Source organism: Phodopus roborovskii, unplaced genomic scaffold, assembly GCF_943737965.1.
Source record: "Phodopus roborovskii unplaced genomic scaffold, PHOROB, whole genome shotgun sequence".
In the NCBI taxonomy this organism is placed as follows: Eukaryota; Metazoa; Chordata; class Mammalia; order Rodentia; family Cricetidae; genus Phodopus; species Phodopus roborovskii.
The window spans coordinates 17,485,246-17,503,716 of NW_026126461.1; the positions used below are offsets into that span (position 1 = coordinate 17,485,246).

The 18,471-nt window shown below is 44.8% G+C and overlaps 1 protein-coding gene and 1 pseudogene across 1 annotated transcript in view; one reads left to right on the forward strand and one right to left on the reverse strand.

The window, feature by feature from the left end:
- The window catches only part of L3mbtl4 (L3MBTL histone methyl-lysine binding protein 4), a 317,660-nt gene that overhangs the window by 272,661 nt on the left and 26,528 nt on the right, over window positions 1-18,471 (forward strand). The window lies entirely within an intron of this gene.
- LOC127226809 (uncharacterized) lies at window positions 4,750-4,859 on the reverse strand (annotated as a pseudogene).

Below are 18,471 nucleotides of genomic sequence, written 5' to 3' on the forward strand. Positions count from 1 at the left end.
TCCTCCCCTGAGATCAACCAAGGACAATAGCAATAGCCGATAAAGTTTTAGGAGTCTCTTGGACAACTCTGGCATCTGTATACTTTCAAATTCTATTCACAATAGAGCATTGTAAGGTTTTGCCTGTTTCCTGGGCTTTATTTTTATGCTCATCCTTGCTTGTCATTTCCCCATCAGGCAGGTATAAACCTTCAGTTTTCTGGTGCAGTCGGGACCTCTTCACGGAGCTGCTCTTCAGCTCCTGATCTGTGGTGGTTTGTGTCCTCGGGACCATGCCTTCTGCTTTTGCCTGGTTTGGGTCTCATTCCTGGATGTGTGATGCAATGTGCCAGCTCCTCAGGTGCCAGCCACTGCCATCACAGTCCGGCAGCCCACGGTTGTGTAGTCACTACAAATTCTGCCTTTAAGTGAAGCTTGGCTTTAATGTGCTTCAGGGGAAAAAAATTATATATTTCTGTCCAAAATCAAATTTTCCTCTGTGTGCGGTTTAGAAAAGCAGCCAGGCCATCCTTTCCTTACTTAAAAGTGTCCCTTCAGAAACCATCAGCCTGAAGTTCGACTGCTTTGTTCTGTGTGTTGGGTCATGACGTGAGACTGGAGATGAGATGTGAAGCAGACTCTGTGCTAAGATCACGTCTGTCCCTAACACAAGCATCTCCACTGAACTGGTCTGGAGTACACTGAATGGTGGAAGGAAGGCCATGAAATGGCCTAGGGGTGTCGGCGTGTTGTTACCGTCCTAGGGAAAAACGGTGATGGCAGAACTTGGGCTGGGGAGCAGTTTGAATAGACAGAGACTGAAACAACAGCAAACAGCAACGTGTCTATTGGCCATGATGTCCTAGATGAGTAAATAAGGACACAGTCATAAGGTGGACGGAGTACAGCCAAGCCCCAGCACACACGTGCCGCGTCTCCTAGAAGATACTAGAATTACACTGAGACAACAGGAGAATCCACTTTCATCTCTTAATGTTAACTTTCAAAAATTTGAAGTGTGGCCTTGTGGCCGAAAGAGCCTGAGAACTGGCATGGGTGCTTCTGCTTCTTTGTATTTTCAGCCATTAAAAATGTACATCGTGGTAATTAACTATTCTCTGGAAGCCACGTCTTATTGGTAATGTGTTTTTCCATTGCCTCAATGAGCTGCTGTAAGTTGGTGAATTATCCCGAAGGCCACAGCAACAATAGACTCGATGCTATGGTAGATCCTCTCCTGCTGGCCTTCAGCACACACAGTAAACACAGACTCGATGCTATGGTAGACTCTCTCCTGCTGGCCCTCAGCAGACTCAGTAAACACAGACCCAATGCTAAGGTAGACCCTCTCCTGCTGGCCTTCAGTAGACTCAGTATCATCCAGGCTGGTTTCCCGACTTTGGAATCAAGAGCTATCATTTGCAGGTTAGCAGATCTATCCCCTTGCGCTGTCTTGGGGTAGTGGGTGGATCCCAGTGAGTGACTTGACAAATTCAATTTGATTCTGGTCTTAGTTCTGTAGCTTCATCCACATGGCTGGTGGTGGCAGCGAGGCTGGGCTGGGAGCTGACCTGAAGGGAAGATCCTGTCTCTCTCAGCTCCACGAGGAAAATTTTCCATTTATTTTACTTTCACTTTGTCTCCTTCAAAGACAGAATTCTTCAAGGTGAAAAGATGTTATATTATGTAAATAAAAGGAGACAGATGGGTTAAAGGGAGCAAAAGAATATTTCCATTTCCACTCAACTTTGGAAATCTAGGCCAACGCTGATAAAAAAAAAAAAAAAAAGAAAGAAAGAAAAAGAAAAAGAAAAAAAAGAAAGAAAAGAAAAAGAAAGAAACAGATTGAAACCAGATCTGTCTTACAAGAGAAGGGCCTATCCATTGCTGCTGCAAACACACAGCACCTGGCTGCAGATTCCAAGCGCCTGCCTGATTGCCTCCGAGCTCTGAGTGCCGCTGTCCGGCTGGGCTTGCTCAGGTTTGATTTTTATTTATTTTTTAATAATTTGAGTCATCGCTGGTCAGAATGAATCACAGGGTTTTCTGTTTGATTTTGTTGTGTTTCGATGTGACACCTGGAGGACATTTCAGAGGCATGAGACATGTCACATTGGAACTGCTTGGCCCTTCCCACGCGGCCTTCACTTCTTACCAGTCACCAGCGTGCTAAAATTTAAACTCTCACTTGGCAACATTTGCGGTAGCACTTTCTTACCCCATGCTCTGCCTTTTAAATTTTAATGCCAGCCTTAAGAGGAAGGGGAGAGGGAGGGCTCCTTAGGCTATGACCTGGCCAGGCGTGCGGGAACTCAGAAATAGAAGAGGAGAGCCATTTCTTTCTTTTAAGATTTATTTTATTTCGTGCACGTTGGTGTGAAGGTGCCAGGTGCCCTGGAACTGGCGTTACAGACAGTTGTGAGCCATTTCAAGGCCAGTTAGGGTACGTGGCGAGATCCTGTGTCAGACAAGCCAATCAAGTATTACTTGAACCTTGGGCCTTGTTGAACAGCTGGCCACAATCTCAGTGTCCCAAAAAAGTGTGACAAGTTTAGAGACTATAAACTTGAGTTCCAGAGAGACATAAACAAGAACTGTGGGGGAGGGGGAATGTATTTGTTTGTTTGTAATTCTAAATAATGACTGAATGAAGGCACTAGATGAACAGTAATCCTCAGGCTCCAAGCTGGCTCGTGTGAAAGGGAAGCTCTGTTAAGACCAGACACAACAGAGCTCCCTAACTAGAAACCCCAGAGGCTGTGCTGAGAGTCTGTGAGTCTGTGCGTCTGTGCATCCCTCAGCTCATGACCTGTCTGGGTGATTTGCATAGTGATGTATTGAGTTAGAGTCTTGGCAGACAGGAAATTCAGAGTTTCCCGGGATCGCTCCTTGGCTCTGTCACATTTTGACTCAGGTCTCCCTCCTCCCCTTTGGGACAGGGTTGCCCTCCCTCTGCACCTCCAAGGCATGCCCTACGATTGGCACCCGCTGTTTGTAGAGACCTTGTTCCTGCTCCTAACTTTACAGCTGGTGTGGGTGTCTAGGTCCTGCCCGCTGCTACTCGGTCCCAGGAGTCTCAGACTGCCAGGCCCCTCAGCAGACCCCTACCTTAACCCCACCACACAGCTCAGCTCCTCTGAGTTCTTCTGTGTTCGTATCCCTCACCACAGCTGAGCATGACTGCTGCCTCTGACTCGTTCAAAGGCGGTGGATGTGGATGCTAGTGGCTATAACAGAGGTCTTTATGCTTGCTTCTTCCTTCTGCATGTGAACAACCAGTTCTCCAGCGCCTCCTGTTGAGGAAACTGTCTTTCCTTCCAGTGTGCATTTTTGGAATCTTTGTGAGACAATTAGTTAGCATGGGCTAATATATGGGTCCCCTGCTCTAGGCCCTTGATCTGTGTGTCAGTTAAGTGCCAGCATCTTGCTGTGTTCATTACGCTGGCTCTGTAGTATATCTTAAAATCAGGTATGCTAATGCCTCTCACACTGTTCTTACTACTCAAGATTTCTTTGGTTACAAGGGTTTTTTTTTGTGTGTGTGTGTTTGTGTGTGTGTGTTTTCACGTGAATTTTGGGGTATTTTGCTTTCAGTTTTTGCGAAGAATGAAGTTGCGGTTTTGACTGGGATTGTGTTGAATCTGTATACTGCTCTCAATAGGATGGTATTGACTTTGCCCATCCGTGAGAAGCCCTTCCATCCTCTAGTACCTTGTTCTTGTATGTGTCTTAAGGCCTTCCTTGTGCATGACTTTTATTTCTTTGGTTATGATTCTTCTCACATATTTTTGAATATTTATGATTAGGATCATTTCCCTGGTTACCTTGTCAGGGAGTTTATCATTGATATATAGGAGGGCTACTGATTTTATATGTTTTGTAACCCGTCACTTCCCTGGGAGGTGTTCATGAGCTGTAGGAATTGTCTGTAGGTGTCTTGAACGTCTAATGAACATAATCTTTTCATCTGAAAATAAGAATACTTCTATCTGTTCATCTTTTGTGTCCTTCTCTTGTCTTATTGTTCTAGCTAAGACTTCAAATACTATGTTGAAAGGTAATGAATATGGTGAACATAGTTGTAGTGTTCCTGATTTTAGTGGGCATACTGTGGGTTATGCTCCATTGAGCATGATACTGGCTGTGGGTTTGTGTTATGCAGGCTCAACATAATTTGAGATATATTCACCATATCCTTGGATTCTCTAGGGCCTTTATTGTGCAGGGAAGTTGGAATTTGTCAATGTTTTTATTTTCTGCATCTCCTGAGATGATCATGTGATTTCTGTCTTTGAGTACATGTATATGGTGGATTGTATGTGTTGATTTATGCATGTTGAACCATCTCTGCATCTCTGGAATAAAGCAAACTTTTCAGGGTGTGATTTTGAATGCAGTTTGCAAGTATTTATTGAGAAGTTTTACATCTATGTACATCAGGGAGATCAGTCTATAATTTTCTTTTTTGGTTGTGTCTTTGCATGGTTTAGCAATCAGCGTAATGCTGCCTTATAAAAAGGATTTGGAAACATTCTTTTCTATCTTATGGAAAAAGTTGAGAAACACTGGCTTTAGTTCTTTACTAAAGGTCTGGTAAAATTCTGCAGGGAATCCGTCTGGACCTGGGCTTTTTTTGGTTTTCAGCTGCTGTTTCAATCTTATTGCTTGTGATTTCAATTTTTTTTTTTTCAAAATCAATTCTTGTCTTAACTTTGGTTGGTCATATCCATTTAAGAATTTGTCCCATTTCTTTTAAATTTTCCAGTTTGTAATTATTGGAAATTTCATGCATGCACTTAATAAAATATGACAATCTCCAACTATGAAGCTGATGGGAACATATACTATACTTGATCTTATCCAAAAGGCAGAGAAGTTATGAAATATACCCATTTCTCTCAACAATAACTCTCATGTTGCAGTCACTAAATCCTATCACAACTTCCTCTCAATTCTTTTCCTTTCTTTCTTTCTTTCTTTCTTTCTTTCTTTCTTTCTTTCTTTCTTTCTTTCTTTCTTTTTTTTTAATAGCTCACTGAGTCCTGCTGTGTGCATGGGTGTGAAGTCATCCACTGGAATATGGGAGTCCTACTGGTGGACACATCCTCAAAAAGAGATGTCCCTCCCCCCACCCCAGGCAACAATCCTCTTCCAATAGCTCCTTAGTAGTAGGTGTGGCCAGGATATCATCTACCCTATCTATATCAGAATTTTGGCTACGCTATTAAAGTACATCCTATGATCCTCTGTTAACGCGTCTCCCTTTTGTCTCTAAACTCATTAATTTGGGTTTCCTTTCTCTCTCTCTCTCTCTCTCTCTCTCTCTGTTTGTTTAATCCAGCAAATGATCTATCAATTTTGCTTATTTTTTTCCCAAGATCAAACTCTTCAGTTCGTTGATTTGTTTGTTTGTTGTCACTGCTTTGTTCTCTGATTTTAATTATTTCTTTCTGTCTACCAGTTTGTGGTTCAGTTTGTCCTTATTTTAAGATGCATCGTTAAGTTATAAAACCTGAAACTGAAGCATGCACTACAAGGTATAGGTACAGGTAAAAACTTTCTAATAAGAATGCCAAGAGCTCAGTTGGAAAGAAGGCCAACAATTGCCAAATGGGGCTTCATGAAGCTTAAGCGTTTCTAATCAGGAAAGGGAATTATTATTCAAGTAAAAGACAACTTTTGCATGGAGAAAAGTATTTACCACTTATGTATCTGACAGAGAATTAACACCTAGAACATAGAAAAAAATACCAAGAAAGCAAACGGCTGAAGAACCACCAGAATAAAGAAGCAAACAGAGAAATCTATAAGTAGGACATATCACTGGCCAGTAAACACTTTGTAAAGTGTTCAACATCCTTAAACATCAGGAAAATGCAACCTAAAACAATTCTCAGATTGGTTCTCACCCCAGTTGGAATAGTTGTTATCAAAAAGCAAAGTGATAACAGGTGCTGGCAAGGATGTGGGGAGGGGGGGGGGGAAGACTTTATTCTCTGGTAGTGGGAGTATAAGATGATGTATCTGATGTAGAAATCCGTGTAAATGTCTTTCAAAAAAACAAAAAAGCTAGCAATACCATGATTTGGGTTATACCACTCTTGGGAATATGACCAAAGGAGTCTATATCTTCTTCAGAGAGACTTGGTCATTCACATTCATTAATGCACAATTCACAAAGGTAGGACATAGAAACAGCCTAGAGACCAGTGATGCATGGATAATGAAAATGTAGTACATAAGTACAATGGAATTCTATTCAGATGTTTAAAAAGAAAAGAAAAGAAATCTGCAATCTAGTTGGATGGAACTAGAAAAAAGATTACACTAACCTAGGAAATCCAGACCCAGAGAGACAAACACGACATGTTACCTCTCATATGTGGATCTTACCATCAAATGTTTAGCTCTATGTGTTTATCTTGTAGAACCTAGAGAAGTCAGGAAACTAGCAAACGTCCATAGAAAGGGGTTTTAAGGGTGTGGGGATGAGTAAAAACTCATAGAAGTAGAGAAAGGGGAATATTTGGGGAGGGGGTGAGAAGTTCAGTCAGGTGTTGAGGTAGGGGATGGGGAGGAGAGGGGAGAGAGTTAAGCCAAGTGAAGGATCTAGGAAATAGCCACTACCTTGTAAGCCAATTAAACTATATAAGCGTAAAGGACAGCTAAGAGGAAGATGTTAGGTGCTTCTGGATAATGCTTTCCTTAGGAAACCATGGTTATTAAACAGAGATCCCAGCTGGGTGTGCAATACCTCATTTTACATTGTTGGAGACCACGGGAAACCTCCAAAAATGTGATAGGCTAATGCCGTTGCTCTTGATTCTCCATCTTAAAGAGATGGGAGGCCCCCACTTCTAAAGGCCTCACAAGCCTCCGTTGCCATATATATATATATATATAGATATAGATATAGATATAGATATAGATATATATAGATATATATATATGCAGATATATATATATATATATATATATATATATATATATATATATATACACACACACACACACACATGCATGCAGGAGCCGAGGTGGAAACTTTCCTCCTTCCCACTTTCACAGTGCCAGAAGGTGTTACCCAGGAGAGAAAACACCAGCAGTGTTTCCCAGCTGTGAATCCTGCCACCTGCCAGGCAAGACGTGCCCATGGGTACAATATTGGCATGACTATTACGGGAGTAACCAACTGTTCTTGGGTTGCCTTTGGACCCTGCTACAATGGAGGCAATACCTACTTAGTATAGTTAACCCAGGAAAAAAAAAATTTAAATGGCTGGGGAGATCATAGGCTGTAGAGGAACCTTGTTTGTTTGTTTGTTTGTTTTTGCTAGACTGGTATGGTACCAGTCTGCAATCTACCCTCATCCTTAATCAGAGAATCTTCTCTTACTTTGATCAATGGTGAGTGCAGAGATTTGTGGCCTCCCAAGATGCTTAGGATGAACGACAGTTGAACGCTCAGCCCTAAGCTGCCCATTTACATTGCCCCTTGTAAGGCTCAAGGAAAACTGAGGAAGAAGGGGTAAAAGGGATGTGACCGCCAGAAGAGGAGGAGGGCTTGGAACCGACATCGCAAACATGACTCCTTAGTGATTGTGGTGCCCTGCAGTGAGCCCACACAAGGCTGAGACTGTCAACAGCCATTTGTGGGTCAGAAAGGGACTCGTGGGGTCTTAATTCTTCCAGGTAAACTGTTGTCAACTGATGGAGTCCTCAGAAAGGGTAACCATGCCCTTCAAGTGTTACCACCAGGCTCCAATGGATAGTTCCAAACCCCTGGTCACACTGGCCCGTAGTTCTAGCCACTCAGGAGGCTGAGGCATAAGGATCCCAAGTTTAGGTCCTGCTAAGCAACTTAGCGCGACCCTAACTCAAGTGTCTGTAAACTGGTGGAAAAGCGGGAAGGTATGGGTTAGCAGAAATCACAGAATTTCTCTAGCTTGTACTAAGCCCTGGCGTTCCATCCTTGCCATTGCTGAATAAATAAGAGAGAGAAAGGTTAACAAATGCTCTTTAAAAATCTCATGGCAAATGAAGACATTTATATCTTAGCATCTTTTTTCTTTTTTCTTTTTTTTCTTTTCTTTTTTTTTTTTTTTTTTTGTCTTTTTAATTTAGTGGTCGGAAAAAAATTTAAATATATAAAAGTATGCCGTGAGAATTGTGTTTTCTACACAGCCCCACCCCGCCCTGTGTCTGCTGTTGGTAGCCCCAGGCAACCTTCCAGAGTGTCTTTGTACCTGAGAAAGCAAACGAATTCCTTATTCTCATCTTGTTTAAATGCAAGTAGTTTGCCATACGCGTGACTGTCACTGGAGTTTCTTTCATGTAGCGATGTATTCTAGGGACTGTACCCACCTCTACAGGCCTACATAGATGGAGCTCCACAGGGTGGTGTACTGTTACTTAGCTATAGCTCCACCACGGGTGTTTTCAGCCTTGTTAGTTATAAAGCAATGCTATAATAAATATCCATGGACATCTGTCACTTTGCAAATACGCTTTCAGTATAAATATCCCAATGCCATAAGAAAGAAACACATGCATTTGTTACAGCCGTAGCGGTTTGCCCAGAATATGCATTTAAATACTTAAAAAGAAAAGTATGCCATCAAACATTTAAAATTGGTTCTACCAACACGATCATTGGAAATGCTATCACTTTTATAATTCACAATCAGAATTTTTTCTTTAAGATATGAGTTGTAGGGGTGTATTTTTTTCATGATTAGGGATCATTTATGTTTCTCTTTAGGTGAACTTGCCATGTTAATTTCTTCTTTCTCATTTTTATCAGTTCTTTGAGAATTGTCTTTTGTAATATATTTTGAGCATATTCAATGGACCTCATCCCCCAGCGTCTCTCAGATTCACCCCTGCTTCCCTCCCAACACAACATCGTGTCCTCTTTTTATGTTTCTGCAAGCCCAGCCAGTACAGTTCTTGCTGCCCCTGTACTCTTAGATGGATAACCTTCCATTGGAGCCTCGACGGCCAACAGGGGGCCTCACCCTTAAAGCGCGAGACTCGATTCCAGCATCTGTCAGTTATCAATAGTTCCTTCATGAGGGAGGGGGGCATTTGTACCTCTTCATGCTGGGACTTTTTCTAACATGAGCATCGTCTGAAGATAACACCGAGTCGACAGGAGCTGATTTAATATTATGTTCAGTTGGCTGAGTGAAAGGTGGGTTCTCTTCTAGGGCCCATGACCTATGTGGCCACAGGTTCTTTGCCCAAACTCTTATGGGACTCTCTCTCTCCTTGAGTATGTCACAGAAGTAAAGCCACTGATTCATGTTCGGAGTCTGGATGGCTGCCTGCCACCAAGTGGTCAGAATCCAGACCACTTTAAGGTGTGCGGTTCAGCGGCATTTAATATAGTTATATCATTGTGAGACTCATACTGCCATCCACGACTGTATCGTCACCCTAACCTGACACCTGGAGGAATACAGAGCTCTCCATTCTCCTTCCCCCAGCCCGGTTATTCACTGTGTGTGTGTGTGTGTGTGTGTGTGTGTGTGTGTGTATGTATGTATGTATGAATGTGTGTATGTGTGAGTGTATGAATGTGTGTATGTGTGTGAGTGTGTGTATGTATGAATGTGTATATGTGTATGTGTGTATGTATGTGTATATGTGTATGTATGTATGAACGTATGTATGTGTGTGAGTGTGTGTGTGTGTGTGTGCGTTTCTACATAATGGAGGACTATTCGCCCAGGGATGGCCCCACCCACAATGGGTAACTAGAATTGGGGGCATCTCAGGGAAGAGCTAGAAACCTAGTGCCATAGAAATTCCCAGGACTCTATGACAGTGACCCTAGCTAAGACTCCCTCACAGCAATGGGGGATACAGAGCCTGAACTGGCCATGTCCTGTAACCAGGCAAGACTTCAGTGGAGGGACTGGAACCCCAACCCAGACACATAACCTCCGGCATTCAATGTCCTGTCTACAAGATGTGCTGGAGTATAGGCGTCATGGAGATTGTGGGAGTGGCCACGCAACGACTGATCCAACTTGAGACCCAGGAATCAGAGGCTGGACACTGGGAACAGGAGGGAGGGAGGGAGGGAGGGAGGGAGGGAGGGAGGGACGGAGGGAGGGAGGGGAGAAAAGAAATAATGGCAACACACTTATTTTTGTGGGCAGCAAAGATAGTTCAGAAGTCAGTGTTCAAGTCGGACCCTGTGCAGCGAGTGACAGTCCAATAAATATGACCAAAGCTGGGAGCAGAGCCTAGTTGGGTTTTTCAGAGCCACTGCTGCTCTATAGTGCAGGGCACATGGGGGACAGAGAAAGTGTCCTGGGCCAGCAGGCAGGGTGTGAGATTTGTGACTCCATATGGAGGAGTGATCTGTGTCCGTCAATCAGTGCGAGAGTTTAGGAATCTCTTTGTTTCAATGTGAGGTTGTTTGCTTACCATTTTATTTTGGCTTTAAAGAGGAAGATGCAGTTGTGTATGTGTTCAGGTTGGGTGTGAGGAATTGATGATTCTGAAGGTGGGGGCCACGACAGGCCATTGTGGTGTCAGTAAGGTAGCATGCTAAGAACTAGGACGAAAATGGGGCTTTGACTCTCACCTGGCCCTGCAGAACTGGGAAATAGAAAAGGTTAAGAGATCCCGCTACCTTTTGTGCTGTGGAAATCAGCTTTCCATAAGAAGCTCCCATTCCACAGTGACGGCTGGTGTGCCCGGGTCAGCCAGACACGGCTGTCCAAATAACTATTCGCTCTAAGTACGTGATTACATCTAACAGGAACAAGACACCTGTCAAACCTCCTCCATGTCTGCCCCTCTCCTTCCAGGACTCTCAACCTGTGGCTCGACCTCACCTGAGTTAGCGAAGAATGTAAGGAAACAGGCTAGCCCCAGGATATAATGCTCTACATTAAGTCGGTGTATCTCCTCTCCGCTCTGTTCCCTCTGGCCATCTGCACACTTCTCCAGAATTGGTGGGAGCGTCTCCCTATTCCAACAGCTTCCTCCCTCCTGACACCACCCCCCCCCCCCCCCCCCCGCAGTATTCTTGTCCAACAAAGTCTGTCTTTCCCTGGTTTGCATTTGACAGAACCAATCATTTAGGACACAGCATCACTGAAACCTGGTCACCGAAGGGGGGGGGGGAATATTTTTGAGGCCAAGAAGGGAGGGAAGAGTCAAGCCAGGCTGGGAATCGGAGCCTTGGGTGACCAGCTGAGGCAGAAGAGGCACATCTCCTTTGCTCTGCTGCTGTTCCCTGCCCGTAATTTAATGTGGCTTGCCTTTCCCCACTGAAGAGAGGCTAATTCCTCTATTTTGATTTTTGGAAGTGAAGTACAGCCAAAGACAAAATATCTTTGTGGTCCCTATACATGATGATGCATCCAGCTTAATTAGTTTCTGCCATCAGTCCCCAAATACCATACAACCACAAACATTGGTAGGTATTGGTGTTTTTTTATTGTTTCATTTATTTAGGGGATTATGATATAATTATATCACTTCTCCCTTTTGCTCCTTGTAAATGCTCCCATCCCATAAACCTCCCATGGCTGTCACTGAAACTCATGGGCTATTATTATTATTATTATTATTATTATTATTATTATTATTATTTGTTACATATTTGTATGCACATGTATATACATATATGTTCCTAAATATAACCTGCTTCATTTCTATAATATTACCTGTATCTATTACCTGTACAGCTCTTTCTTTGTTAAGTATCCAAGTATTTGGAATCTCGGCTGTTCCCGAGTTCTGCCCCTTCCCTTCTAAGATACCCTTGCTGCCCCTTAGCCCGGCGTTTCCTTCCTTGACTAGCTGGTCTCCATCTTAGTGTACTTTCTGACGGTCTCCGGATTCTGCATCATGAAATTCTTACTAATCCCTCACCTGCCATCTGACCTTGGCTCACCTCGAATGATGCGTTAGACCTGACCCTTTCTCGTAAATCCTTGCTATTAGTGAAAGTCCCCTGACCCCTTATCATAAAAATTGAACATTCAAGCTAACTATAGGAGTTATGTGTATCCTCTAAAATCACCGGACCCATCGCAGCGAGGAGCAGAAAGGTGGTTAGCAGAAGCTGCAAAGGGCAAGGCTGAGCCAGGAGGGAGGAGGGCCGCGGAGTTCAGATCCCACGCCATGCTGTCTGCTGCTAACAGCTATAAAAGAGGGCTTGCTAAGTACGGGGGCTGTCCCAGTCAGCCCCTTCCGACGCTTCACAGGGTTATGTCAAACCAAACTTCACATTGCATAGCAAGAAAGAGGCAGGTACAGCGCCCGTTTGGATTTTTGTAAACAAGTGAGCCCCATGGGTCCTACTCTGGCCCTCTCCTCTCCCCTCCCCTTGGGCCATTGTGACTTCACTCACGCCCCCTGCCCTTGTCCTGACAGCTTGAAAAGGCTGCCTTCTGATTGTCCGCCTTTAGCGGAGCGAGGGGCATCCCTGGTGACCCGGGAAGCGATTCTGAGGATGTGTGAGGTGAGGGAGAGACACGCCACAAACAGCCAGATTCTGGATTTCCTTATCTCCACAAACGAAGCTGTCATATTTAAAAAGGATTATAATTTGAATGTTACCCAAAGGCCCACCTGGGAAGATTCCATCCCTAGCCGCCATGCTGTTTTGGGAGACGCGGGACAGGTCAGGGAGATGGCGCATGGTGAAGGGAGATCAGGTCATTAGTGCTGCTCCCCTGAAGGACACACTGGGCCACAGGCCCTTACTTTGTTTTTTTTTTTTTTTTTTTTTTGTTTGTTTTGTTTTGTTTTTTGTTTTTGTTTTTTTTGTTTGTTTGTTTGTTTTGTTTTGTTTTTTGTTTTTGTTTTTTTGTTTGTTTGTTTGTTTTGTTTTGTTTTTTGTTTTTGTTTTTGTTTCTCCTGCTTCCTCCTCGCCACATCTGTCACTTTCCCACACCCTGTGAGTCCACAAGCCAGTGGCACTGGGGTCAAAACATTTTGTATGGAGCCTTGTGAAATGGTGAAGTAAATGTTTCTTCCTTTCTAAGTTGAATATTTCAATTACGGTGTCACTGCAACTGGAGCTGACTAGCTCAACGGGCCACCTTGTAAATAAATTCAGAAATAGTCTCTCTGTGATGTACAGAATTTAATTTTAAATGTGTCCAGGCTTTAGTCCTTGCTGCCCGCGGGAGTGAAGCTGAAGCCGGCATCGCAGTGCAGAGGGACACACATGGTAAGAGATTTTTGCTCTAATCAAATCCAGGGGCTCGCTGCTGTGCCATTTTCTAAGCCCCTGATTGCATCGTTACCTTGCTTAGCCCTGAATGGCATGGTTGCATCTATACAAGGCACAGATAGTGGCTTTCACACCCTTGCACCAAATCTACTTCCTGTCTGGGTGCACCCATGTGACCCGCCTGCTCCCTGGGCATACCGTTCCCCAGACACTTAGAGCACTAAGCTTTGGGTGCATCATGGAGAGCATCAGATTCCTGGATGTGCACTATTGCTACAATAACAAAATCCGGGTCGCTCATAATCAGTGATAGAGAGACTTGTCTCTCTCTGGGAGCTATTACAGCTGAATAATCATAGAATGCACAAAAAGGTATATAAATAAATATGGGAATCTAGATGTGAAAGACAATATTACAATTTATTTTGGTATAGGTGAGAAAGTGAACGATTTCAAGGCTAATCCAAAACTTACAACCGGTACTAATAAACAGAGAACGGTTTAGAATTCTGGAGGAAAATGCAGCTACCACTCCTAGACACGTTCAGGTGAAGTGTTATATTAGTCATCTTCCTGACACTCTAACAAAGTTCCTGGGATGATGATAAACTCGTATGAGGTGAGGGTTGTCTGAGGGTGTAGACGATCTTGTACAGGTTTAGTTTTTTATAAATAAAAGTTCTTCCCCCCCCCACAAAGTATGGACATATCCTTTCAAAGTCCATGGTTTTGAGAAGTCTTGTTTACTGTAGAGAGGAAAGGTGTTGTTCCCAGCCTGTTTCCCCTGGGCAGAGCTTTATTCCCACCGTACCGGGATATTTACTCCATTTGAAAAGGTGTGATGTCCTTGGGATCCCTTGGATGGAGACTTGGGTATTTTGTGTGGAAAGAAGACTAGACTGCCCCTTACACTCTGAGGTAATCCCCATAAATAGAACAGAACCTAGGCCAGTTGTGTTGGCTTCCCGGAATCTTAGGACACCGCTGGTTGCCCACAACACTCATTTTACTTCCAGTACCAACTGCACTTCCACATCCTCAGTCCCCAGAGTGATTTTTCCAGAGCCTAAATCCCTCAGAGTCCTTTGTGCTGGGAGCTCTACCACACTCCCCATGAGATTGAGTGCAGCGTTACCAATGTTTATAGTGCATGCGCTCTGGAGGTTCCACGGCCTGCACCAGCCTGCCCTCCACTCTCACGTTTCACGCTTTTCAAGTGTCCTCTTCTTGCTTGGATATACCACGTGCCTACCATAACTAAGCACGGACGTGTTCCGCTGCCCTGAAGGTGCCGGGTCCCATCACAAAACAAGCTTCCGTTCTTGTAAGATCCAGATCAAAAATCTTATCCTTTAACAATATCCCCTCTCCACCTTGGGGTTCAGTGCCTGATTCTACCTTTGCATTTATTACATTGCTACTACTGACCCTTCCGTCCTGCATTCTCTGCTGGGCCATGAGCTCATGAGGATAAAAATGAGCCTGTCCTTTGTACCTCAAGTACCTGGCAGGGTGGGCGCTAGATGAGCAGGTGCATTGTCAAAACCTAGTGTGAAGGGTTGAGCAATAGAGGGTCTTCCTTCCCTGCTCCAGTTGGGAGGAGTATGACAAGGTCTTAGTCGGTGTTAGCACAGGCAAAAATGCTGGCTGGCAGGTAACTGTCTTGTTACAGGAGTTATAGAAAGCCATTTAACGTAATCTAACAAAATTGTATTTATTAACAGCAATGCCCTGTAAATTCTGAGGGGTGTATAAAAGACAGATACCACCCTGAAGGACCCAGGTGTCCACCCAGTTATTTGGTTAACGTGTATCTGTTAATTCTCCATCATGTGCAAAACACCAGGCTAGGAATGGGTGTCGTGCAGTAGGTCTACAGACAGATAAGCAAGCGTATTTTTAACTGCATCTTGTGGCAATGTGGAAAGTGGATAGTGTGATGTCAGTGGGGATAAATAGCGCTCTGTGTGGAGGTGGGAGGTGCCGGAGTCATAGACCTGTCTGTGCGATCAGGGAGACCTTGTGAAGTGGGAAGATCCCTGTTGAGATGAGATTCTTCATTGCTTTTCTGTTGTGATGACAAAACACCATGACAAAGGAAACTTACAGAAGGAAGTGTTTAACTTGTGGCTTACGGTTCTAGAGGGTTGGCCTCTGTGACCATCTTGCCGGAGGCATGGCAGCTGGCAGGTAGCCATAGTGCTGGAGCTGTCGTTGAAAGCTTAGACCCTAAGCCACAGCACAGGCACAGGGAATTAACTGGTAATCACACTAGTCTTTTGCAATCTCAGAGCCCGTCCTATCCTGTCCCCAGAGACATGCCTCCTCCAACAAGGCCACATCTCCGAACAGTGCAACCAAGTGGGGCCAACTATTCACATATACGAGCCTCTTGGGGGTGGGCGTTTTTATTCAAACCACCCCAAGGAGGAAAGAACTAATCAGAGAGCAGACTGCATGCCAGCATGGAGAGAGGAGAGGCTGCTCTGGCCAGGCATGAAGAGGCCCAGGAGGAGAGCAGAGGGGTGAGGGGTGGAGACATAGATGTGGAAACACACACACACACACACACACACACAGAGAGAGAGAGAGAGAGAGAGAGAGAGAGAGAGAGAGAGAGAGAGAGAGAGAGAGCTGGTATTCATCCATACTTAGGTCCAGGCGGCTTTGTAGGGCTGCCGTGTAATCTTGCCATTCTGGACTCATTACTGCTAGCAATCCAGGCCCCTGTGGTGAACACTGGAACTATCTGTGCTTAATACAACAATCCAAACCTGGACCACAACAGGGTCCAGGTGTCTGCTGGGCTTTAGGGGTTCAGAAACACCCTAGCCCTCTCTGAAGAGAGCTGGGCTTCTCTTTGCTGTCCAAAAGGAGATGCTTTACAAAGGAGGACATTAAGTACTTAAGCCACATGTCCAGGGCCACGCAGCTTGACTCTAATCAATGAAATGGGAACGAACTGGGGTCTACAGTGTACGTGGCACTAGATCTCAGGATTTTGTTTTCAGTTTCCAACAATGTGCTTTCAGGCAAAACAGAGTAAATGCGCATGGAAGAAACGTGCACTGTTAGGGAAGTGTGTCAAGCTTTTTTATTCCAGCCACAAAAAATAAAAAAAAAAAAGCACAAAGAAGTCAGAACCTCCCTGAAGAAGGTGCATCAGACAATACCGAGTAGTGTAGCTGTTCTACTTACTCAGGGATGCTGTGTTGCTATGCAATCTCTCTGTCCTGGTTAGACAAAGGACTCATAGCTCAGCCTTAGCTCATTCTCATTTAATAGGTTGTGATCTATTGCTATCCATGTACATGAGCGAAATCAATGACTGTGGCTGTTGGGAGCATAAATTCCCCTCTGCCTACACCAGCCCCCTTTTCTCATCTGGTAACGGGTGATTCTGGCTTCGCATCTGAATTCCATTTGTTCAGAGGGGCAGCCGGTTCATTTTATTAAAGGATAAAGGCATTCCTGTCTACAACCTAGTTTCAGCACATCCCAGAGTTTCCCTTCTGAGATAATAGCATACCACACACTGCCTCTTTGTGCTGTGGGTTTCTTCCCTGGACTCTATCAACTTACGGCTCTCAGAAATCTATACTAAGGCACTTGAACAAGCGCAGTGCAATGGAGTTTTGTCTCCTGTCGAAGAAATGAAAAGTTGACAGTACACAAACTGTGACTTCCTACAGTTCCCAACAGGGGGCCCTGGTGAGGCCACGTGGTAGCCATCTTACATGCATCTCTGCCCAGCCTCTCCGCACCCCACTTTGACTTCCTTCCCTGATCAGAAGTCATTCCTGCTTTCACAGCCAGAAGATTATGACCCAGAACTCTCCCAGTGACTTGTAGAGCCCTTGCCCTGAACAGCCTCAGCATTTTCCTGAGTCCCTACAAGAAGACTGCATGGTTGACTTACTGCCGTTTGGTGATCTGTCTTTTCCCCCAGTGGACTGTGAAGCCAGAGTTCCCTTGTCTTGCCACCACACCTTCTCATGATGGTCCTGGGATATCCAAATCTATTCATTCCCTGTGTCACTCATCTGGCCATTGCCCATGCTTCCTCTGTGTGTCAGGTGTCAGGGTGCCCATGCCTTAGAGTGAAACCCTTCCACTCTGTACCCTCCAGGATGCCACAGCCTGCCAGGGTTCTACCCTCCAGGATGCTGTCCTCTAGGGTATGGTTCTCCAAGGCACTGCTGTGGCCAGTAACTCGGCTTCTCTGGAGAACTAGCAAGTACCAGAGAACCAGCTGCCCACACCACAGGCTGCACTTGATGTAGATCCTCAGGGAAGCGGTGTGCCCCAACATAACCTAAAAAGCAGCGGCTCGCTACACCCATGGTAGGGTGACTGGATGCAGAGAGAGGCAATGAGTCTTGCTTCTGTTTATTTCACAGTAGAGCTACTCTTTCAGGGTTGCACTTACCCCTCATCCCACCAGATTTTTAGCATCAGTTTCATTGTTATACTCTGAAGAAAGTATACACTACTAAGCATCAAATAACCCAATACAGGTTCACCTACGATACTTAAAAAACAATAATCTCTAGGCACCGCTCCTCATGTAGCGTTCTACAAATATTTGTCTTGTGTTTGTAAGCACATTTCCCACGGTTATTCAGAGGCTGTTCACTGGCACGTTGTAGGGTGTGTAGCCCCATGAGATTGTTTGACCAAGACAATTTTCATGAAATTTTAATTCATCACAAACACTTGTAAACCAATAATAGACCCTGTCCCTCATTCAAAGCAGATTTCCGTGCTCTTCCAAACGCTGGGTTGTGCTGGGTCCATGCTCTTGACATGGCAGGGACTGGAGCTGCAGGTCCTTGTAAAAGCAGACATCCAGTTCCCTCCTGGCCCAGCCCCTCTGCCTTCCGACTAGAAATCTTGGCCCCTGCAGAACCCATATGAGGCCTCAGAGTTCAGCCATCTTGGCTCTTTTCTGGTCCCTTGCTCCTGTCTAGTTACCACTCCCAGGCTTTCTGATGCAGGAGCATCTTTGCTCTTCTCCCTAGGAGGAGAGCGAGGGTGAGTAATGGTTCGTAAGGACAGGGGCAGGACCCTTGGCTGAGACACTGGAACCCATCAACCTGAGCTTTGTCAGAATTAAAAATATCTCCAAGAGACCGTAATCCAACCTGATAACCAACGGTCTAACCCTCTGCACCACTTAGGAAAGCTACGATGTGCCACAGGGATTTTAAAACGTGTGCACGTGCCCACACACCTGCGTATCAGTGGGGCTTACGCTGACGCCTCCGCAAGCCACAGTGACAGGTTCTTGT